The following is a 9,359-nucleotide window of genomic DNA, read 5'->3' on the forward strand; positions in this document are numbered from 1 at the left end:
ACTTGATTCCAAAACAGTGTCAAAACCTACGTAAAGATATGTCAAATTCCTTTGGACCTGGATTTAACTGTAATTCAATGTCTATTAACATAACATCAAATTCTAGGTGAAATGGAATTTATTAGAGCTATACTAAACAACTGTACCACACAGCTTCACTAATGCAACTACACAAGCAATTTAGACAGTCTAATTACAATAATCCAAAAGTCTCAACAACATGACTAACTATTATGCTTATGATGAACATCAAATGAAATGGATACAACAAACACATTTCATGTAACAACCTGTCTATTATTGAACTTCAGAAGTGTATACAAGTGGATCTGATTCTTCACATAACATTTGAAGCTAAAAGGTACCTGGGTATGGAATCAAAATGAGGAGAAGAAGAAGTCAGCTTCAGCAGTATAAAGCAAATGCAAGGCTTCAACAAATGTAATCCAGCAACCACACAGCGGTAGGATCAATTGAAAACCAAAACCGTATTGCTACAAACCCAGGAAGAAGGACAAACGAAACAACAACCAATAGACAAACAAACAGCCTCAATTTAAGCTCAACCCCTCTCAGAATTAAACCATGAACCTCCAGAAAGTTTCAACAATCAAATCCTTAGGCTTAATTTGCCAAAACAGTTGATGAACTTTGAAATTGACCTAGACTTCAATAGAACAGTATTTTGGTTTTCTATAGCTTTTTGTTTTTGAATTTTTGAATTTTAGTTTTCAGATCTGAAAAGCTGGAGAAACACTGTTTTTTGGGGGAATTTGAAGGCTCCAAAACTTTGGAATTTTTCAGAGGGTTTTCAAACTTGTAAATGAAGGCAAGGGCATGCCCTTTTATAAGTCACACATAAGGCCTTATCAGATTTTCAGTTTTCTTTTTAGTCCTTCTTATTTTACCCATTTAACCCCTTATTTTCTAACTTGTGTCACAAGTTAATACACTACAATTACTGAAATTACACTAAAGCCCTACTTTGGAAGCCTAGAAGATTCTAGTTTCAACTACCATGTTGCTATCCAATCCTAAATGTCTAAGCTACCTTGAATTCAACCTAAAATTACTAACCCAACCAAACTCCTTTTGTTCTAGTTAAGATTCAACTATAGTTAATTAAAGACTAAGCTATTCAACTATCTAGGCCTAAATACTTTAAAAATACTGAATTAAAGAACAATTATGATGAATTGAAACAGATTAAACTAGAATAATTAAACTAACAGAACTATTGATTCAATCAAGCAAAAATCAAACAGTACCCCAAAAGAGATGGAAACACGATTAAACTAAAATCTAAAAAGGAAACAAAAATCAAATTACAGAGCTAATCACCATGTGTTTAACCAAATACTACACTACTTATCAGAAATGCCAAACACAACTGAATCAAAGTAAAACTAAAAAGAAAAAAAAATCTAACTACACTAAAATTATAAACCACTCAGAATTAAACTTAACAATCAGAAACAAAACGAAAAAAATCAACTTAAGCTAATATAACCAATTACTGAAATTCGTAAAAGCAAACAATTCATTGGAATAACACAGATAAACAGACACACATAAAAAAAGGAATTGAGAAACTCACTGATTTTCGGCTTTTAATGCAGCAATTTGAAATTGGCCCCAAAAATGATATTATATGTCTATTCCATGTCAATAAGCATATGATATCACTTTTAGGGCCATTAGACATCGGTAATCGAGAGTGCGCAGTGTCACACTTGCTTAAAACCCTAGATGTGAAATTAGGGCCATCCGGTTGGGTTTTTTATGAAATAATCAAGAGTACAGGGTTTGTGGTGACCTAGTAATTATAGGGTGTGAGTTTGGTTGAGTTTGGACGGCGGCTCCGCCGTGCACAGTGGTGGCGGCGCCTAGGGTTTGGTAGATTTGAGGGTTTTTTGGGATTTGAAGAAAACAAGGTTGGATTGGGAAGAGGGGAGCGAGGGGAGGAAATGGTGTAATTTTGGGCTCCATTGGACGCCGGACGCCGCCGTGAGGCGATTTCCCGGCGCGGTGCAAGGCGGAGCCGCGGGGAACAAAGAGTACGAGGAAGAGGGGAATGGTCTTTAGGGTTTCTAGATTTTCAGACACTTTTATGTAAAAGTCCAAATCAATTATGGACCGTTGGATTAGATGGACGGAACGGACCAGATTAATTTTAGCTTAAAGGTATCAAACGACGTAGTATTGGCATATATACTACGCCGTTTTGGGGGATCCTAGGACTGAAGATTGGACCGGGTATTTGGTGTATTTGGGCTTGGCTATTTGGTTTTGGGTGGGGGGTCCGTTTGGGCTTTAAGAATTTTAAAGGTTTGGCCCAAACAATTCAACTCCTCTTTTATCTTTCTCTTTTCTTTTCAAATTAACTCTCTTTTTTTTTAATTTCTTTTTTTAGAAATAAAATTAAAAATAAACCTAAATTGATTCCTACTCAAAATTATCTTAGCAAATTAATTACCATAATTAAGAAATTAAAGAAAAACTACTAAAATCCACATTGGAATTAAAGAGACAAAATGACTATTTTTTGTGATTTTCCTTTTTTATAAAACAACCTTATTACTATTCTTAAAATGCAAAATTAACTCCTAAAGGCACATACAACACTTTTTTGTATTTTCACTAATTAAAATGCACAAACAAAAGTAAACAATTAACAGAAAAATGCCACGAAAATCACAAAATTGTAAATACTGAAAGAAGTTATTTTGTTTTAAAATTTATGGGAGTATTCACATAGGGCAAAAATCACGTGCTCACAGCTGCCCCTCTTTGCTCGGAAAACATGAAGAGTTTTTCGTGCAAAGATAAGTGAGCAAATACGAGCGATTTGTCCCGTTTGAATACTCCGTGTGAAGCATTTTTGAAAAGTTTGACCGCACCCTGCTTCTGAGATTACCTACATATCCTTGGCTAAAAAGGAATCAGGTCAGTGTAGTTCGGAAGGTCTGGTAGCTGTGGACTACCAGGGACTGTGATTTCACTGTTGTTGCTGTTGCTACTGCTCGCTGACCTCCCTTATTACACCATGTTAAATAAAAAGAAGCTAGCTCTAAGCTATGATCTATGAATTACAAAAGGGTCCTATCTATGTCTTCTAACTTGCTCTTGTGTTGCCTTGAACTTGTATTCTTCCACTGGAATTCTTGCGTTGTTGCCTTGCATTGTGATTGGAGATGTTTCGCCATTCCTCCGAGTGATGCTGGACTGCTGAAGTTTGAAATATGTGCCTCTATTCTCAAGGCAGGCTCCTGATTGCTGACGCTTGAAAAAGTATTCCCTTGTTCTCCAGGTGGGCTCCTGATTGCTGAACTTGAAAAGTATTCCCTTGTTCTTCCAGGTGGGCTCCTGACTGCAACAAAATAAACAACAAAAGAAAATTTTCTTCCCCAGTTTGGTGACTGGGTATAGCATGTTATCAAATATTAAAAATTAAAAGCTAAAAATTTGAATTGTACTTCCCTTGTTCTCCCAGGTGGGCGCCTGATTGCTAGAAGCTTGAAAAAGCTGAATTGTATTCCCTTGTTCTCCAGGTGGGCTCCTGATTGCTGAAGCTTGAAAAGTATTCCCTTGTTCTCCAGGTGGGCTCCTGATTGCTGAACTTGAAAAGTATTCCCTTGTTCTCCAGGTGGGCTCCTGACTGCAACAAAATAAACAACAAAGAAAATTTCTGCCCTAGTTTTGCACTAGGAAGATTTGTGAGCTTGTTAGCAAAATGTAGATCACCTAAGCTATTGATGCAATGATGAGAGTAAAACTAAAGACTTGACTGGAATGCACGATCCTGTGAGTAAAACAAAGGACATTTGACTAGCAAATTCATCAGACTAGGTCTTCTATCTTAGGAGAAAGATTCCTCAGACTAAGATTTTGATCCTAGGAGAAAGTTCATCAGACTAGGTTATCTATCTTAGGAGAACAATTCATCAGACTAAGATTTAGATCCTAGGAGAAAATTCATCAGACGAGGTTTTCTATCTTAGGAGAAAGATTCATCAGACTAAGATTTAGATCCTAGGAGAAAATTCATCAGACTAGGTTTTCTATCTTAGGAGAACAATTCATCAGACTAAGATTTTGATCCTAGGAGAAAGTTCATCAGACTAGGTCTTCTATCTTAGGAGAACAATTCATCAGACTAAGATTTTGATCCTAGGAGAAAATTCTTCAGACTAGGTTTTCTATCTTAGGAGAAAGATTCATCGGACTAAGATGTTGATCCTAGGAGAAAGATTCATCAGACTAGGTTTTCTATCTTAGGAGAACAGTTCATCAGACTAAGATTATGATCCTAGGAGAAAATCCATCAGACTAGGACTTTTTTTTTCCTAGGAGGAAAAATGTGAAAAGCAATGGCAGCATTTTATGCACGCTAACAAGACATGCAAGGGCGAAGATTTGAGAAACTTCCCTTTTGTCGGCTCTCCTCTTCTTCCTTTTCTTTTCTTTCTTTTCTTTTTTTCTTATTGTTGAACCAACTTTCTTGCACTGCTTTGTTCCTGTTTCAAACAAAGAAAACCTGTGAGTTTAAAATGTGGTGGTTAGTTTGTGGCCTTGAACTTTGAAGGCGGCTGCTTCCACATTTGCCAGGATAACTGATTTCCACCCGAAGACTTTGCTTGTTCCCGATATCCCCTACTTGTTGCATTGCATGAACTGTCATTCCCCCAACCCTTATGTCTCATATGAATCCCAAAGCACGTCTATTGCTCCTACTTCGTGTACATGGTGTTCTTTCTTGATTTAACCACTAGCCTCGGCCTTGGAGTTTATTGTTCCTTCACCCGCCTTGATAACTGATTCTCACTTGGAGACCTTGCTAACCACTTTCTTTGTTACCCTTGACACAGAAAAATACCTCTGATTCGTTCACCAAACACCCTCCATCTGATATGTACCAAGCCTTTCGTTTTTTACCGAAAATACCTTTGATCTGTTCACCCCAAACCCTTCATTTGTTGCGTTGTTCATGAATTGACAAATACCAAGCCCTTGCATCTCACAAGGATCTCGAAGCATGTAGATTGTTGCCAACTCAGTGTGCCTGCTGTTTTTTTTTTGACTTGTGACGATTTGATATGCTGGCCAGATAGCATTTTGTTCAATTGGAAAGCTGGTGGCAGATTTTGAAGTCGTTTCTCACTTGTTATGACCAAATTGACTCAGGACGAGGAAGTAAACAAGACGAAAGGAACAGAGTAGAGGACAATGGAAAGAAATGATTCCTAACAAGGAAACTACAATGTAGAAACCTATCGGATGTGGATACCAACTCTGATGCCCTTGACATGCATCTGCAGCCTATTTTGTTAAGCAAATCTGATGTTCAGCTCTTGTTGTACCTTTTCGCCGTGAAACTGGGCTTCAATGCTCCGCTTATCCAATTTGAATCACAATCCTTTTTCGACTTGTAGTGCCTGAAGGGTTTTCACCATCAAGCCTCTCTCATTTTTGGTCTTTCTCTCATCGCACTATCGCCTTATGATGCCCGTGAAGGTTTTCACCAATAAGACTCTCTCATTTTTGATTTCTCTCAGCTTTCATCGCCTTGTGGTACCCGTGAGGGCATTCATCCTCAAGACTCTCTCATTCTTCATTTCCCTTGTTTGGACCGGAGTATTGCCCCTGATATGGTTCACCTCTACTTGTTCGTCTTGGCACTTCTTGAAGACTGATCAGAAGGTCTTTGTTTAGACCGTAATGTAGGCTTTTGGATAGGGTTAGAAAGAAAGGGTATCAAAGGCTCAAAACAATTTAACATGGGTTTAAAATTACAATTTTCGAAATCAGATTTCCCACAACAGCCACAACTTCTGCCCCAGTTTCTTCCTTGGGGACTTTGGACTTTTTATTTAGGTGTGACTGAACCTCAGAGAGAGGCTGCCTACGTATCCTTTCGGAATCAAGTCAAACGTAATTCAGATCATAAAATTACTTCGTTGTTGCGATCTTTCCTTTTTCCACTTTTCCTTTTCTTTCTTTTCATTTCTTTTCATTTCTTTTCTTTCTCTTTTCTTTTCTTTTCTTTTTCTTTTCTTTTTTTTTCTCTTTTCTTTTCCTTTTGTTTTTTTTCTTTTCTTTTCTTTTTCTCTTTTTGTTTTGCTTTTCTATTTCACTGTTTTTCTCTTTCTTTTCTTTTCTCTTTTCTTCTCTTCTCCTTCTCCTTTTTCTCTTGTTTCTCCGCTTATTTTCCCCGCTCGGGCTTCTGAGTTTTGTTATCGATTCCGAAAGAGGGGTATGCTAGAAAATAACCGAGGCTCAAAGGGGTAACAAAGGATAAAGTGTTTGGATAGCAGAACAAAATGCCTTCGTCATTCCAATCTCCAAAACATGCCAAGTACAAACTACACAATTAAACAAGCTGAGGAAAACATACGTAACATCTTTTGCTTGCACCGGAATTACTAACCATATCCACACATTTGCCTTCTACATTTGTCAATTACCCAGCACCATTGGACAACAATCTCGGTACCACGAATGGCCCCTGTAGACTTGGGGCAAACTTGCCTTTGGTTTCAAGCCGATGTGGCATGATGCATTTCCACAGTATTTCTTTATGTTCCGTCTGACCCAATTTCACCCAATTTGGGCTTGAAGAGATTTCAAAATCCCTCGACTGTCCATACATCTTCAACATTGTCTTATTGCTTCTGACTTTTAAAAACCAGGCTGAGAATTATGCGTGCATGTCATGTCACCAGAACCAGCATGAAAAGAATTGCAAAAGGAAAAAGGAACTAGATAAAATAACTAGAAATGGCGGGAAACAGAGAATTGCATTAGACTGACGGTGAAAGGGTTTAAACAACGAAACAAGCAAACTAGACTAGAGTTACAACCCTTGAACCAACCTAAACAGTAACAACTACTACGACGAGACAAACAAGACAAAGTGAAAGGATAGAAGGGTTTGAGTCACAAGACAATATCCGGATTACAACCCTGAAATAACCCGGACAACAGAAATGACAACAAAATAAACCACCAAAACTCCAAGAGATGGAGCGTCTTCCCAATTACCAAGCACGGCGTCTTAGCCACTGAATTTCACACCAAGATTGCTGGAATTTTCACAAGTCTTCATCACGTTGTTCTGAGCAAACTGCTTCTGGGTTTCTTCTGCCGGCTCATTCTCACGATCAATCATACCCACCATATGCGTCTCATTGTGCACAGGAGATGGATCTTGGCCAGTGTTTGTTGCATCTGGATTTTGCACGACGATGTCGCCTGCATTAATAAGCTTTTGAATTGCATTCTTCAGATTCCAACATTTCTCTATGTCGTGCCCTAGGGCTGTACTTTTGAGAGGGATCAAACTTCTTTGGAGAGGGTTCGGTGTTTTTATCTGAATCAGCTTCAACATGTCCAGTGTCCTTAACCGGTGAAACAGACTGGCGTATGATTCTCCCAACGGAGTGAAGGTTTTCTTCTTCCGTAACCTCTCATTCTTAAACGCTGGATTGGGCCGAAAACCTGATCCGGGGTGTTTTTGGTAAGCTCGCGGGGGTAGATGGGCATTTTGAGGAGCTGGGTACTGTGATGTGCGACTTTGGGATTTTTGTGGAGAGAAGTAGCGTCGGGGAAGGTCATCTAATGCACAAGGATAACCACGGGGACGATGTCGAGGCTGAAAGTGTTGATCCGGAAAACCTATCGGATCATCTTTTCTGTTCCTCTTTCTTCCAACCAAGCTTACTGGTACGTTCTGAATGGCTTCCGAACAACTCACGATTTTGCCTGACTTGATTCCTTCCTCCACTAGCTCCCCCATTTTTAACACATCATTGAAAGGCTTTCCCAGGGCCGGGATCAAATGACTGTAGTAGGTGGGTCCCTGGGCCTGTAGAAAAAGCTTAACCATTTCTTCTTCGCTGATCGGGGGACTGACTCAAGCAGCTTTCTCCCTCCATCTGAGCCCAAACTCATTAAATCTTTCCTCCAGCCTCTTTTCCATCTTAGATAGCAAGGAGCATTCTGAGGTAACCCTCGATTTGCATTGAAAATATCGGACAAAGTCTTGAGCCATATCACCCAATGTAGGCCACTCATCGACATTTTGACGACCATGCCAGTACAAAGCTGCCCCAGTTAGGCTTTCACTGTAATATGCCATCATCACGTCATCTTGCTCTCCAACAATCCTCATTCCGTTGCAATAGTCCCTCAGGTGGGCTACCGGGTCTCCACGCCCATCATACAAGTTAAAGTTTGGTACTTTGAATCCTGCGGGCAGGCGGGCGTCATGTGGCACCATCAGTTCTTTGCAAGTCATGCTACCCTGGCCTTCCACTCTTCGCTTGTCCCTTAAGGACTGTTCTGTGCTTTTCAACTTCCTGGGTACCTCATCTCGCCCTTCTCTTTCCGTAACCCTTGCATTTCTAGCATGAAACTGCTCATCCCTGGAGCTCTTGTTGTATGAATCAAGGACCTTGCGGACAACCTCTGGAGGGTGATATTGGGCATTACGAGCTTTGAATGGGTGTGCATTATTTGGGGTAATGGATATGACAGGAGGGCAATTTTGGGGAGAAGTGACTGAAGGATGAGCGATGGAGCTACTAGGGTATTTGGGACGAGTGTGATAAGCGGGTGTATCTGGAGAATATGGAGGATCATCTGGTATTGTGTTGGGAGTTTGGGTAAGGGTAGCGTCCGGGAAAATTGGTGGAGGCGGGGGTGGCGCCTTCCCAGTCATCCAGGCTTGATACATGTCTGTCATGTGTTGTCTCAGCATTCGCACCTCTTCAACAAACCCATTATCCCGTTCCACCAACTGTTGTCGAGCGTCGGTATCAACCAACTCAGTTCTCTTGTTGTTTGCCATTGCCTTTTGTCCTTGTGTTGTAAAGAAGAGTTACCACTGTCAAACCACAAACCAACCACCTTTCTGGAATTACATGACAAAATGAAACCATCACGTTAGCGTTGGGCTTTTAACATATTGGTACCCGCACATTTGGGGAGTGAATGCACCTAGGCAGTTAACAGTTCCTATTATGCTTTTGATCGGTCGCATGCGTCATCCCGGCCTTTTCATTTTTCTTTATTTGCCATGCCTTTCCTCTCATTCTTCCCTCGTGTTTTCCATTGTTTGTTTCTTGCCTTTCCCTCTTTTCTTTTGCTTTTCTCTCTTATTTTTCCCTCTTTTCTTTTTTTTTCTTTTTCCTTGGTTTTTCCTTGTTCCTATTCGCTCCTTTCCTCAAAATTGTTTTTCCGCTCTTTTCTTTCCTCTGTTCCCTTTTTATTTTCTCTTGTTTGCTTTTGTTTGGTTCCTTATTTTCTTTTGTTTTTCTTTTTCCCTCTTTTGTTTTTCTTTCCTTTCTTGTTTTTCACCT

The sequence above is a fragment of the Nicotiana attenuata genome, unplaced genomic scaffold, assembly GCF_001879085.1.
Source record: "Nicotiana attenuata strain UT unplaced genomic scaffold, NIATTr2, whole genome shotgun sequence".
Taxonomy (NCBI): domain Eukaryota; kingdom Viridiplantae; phylum Streptophyta; class Magnoliopsida; order Solanales; family Solanaceae; genus Nicotiana; species Nicotiana attenuata.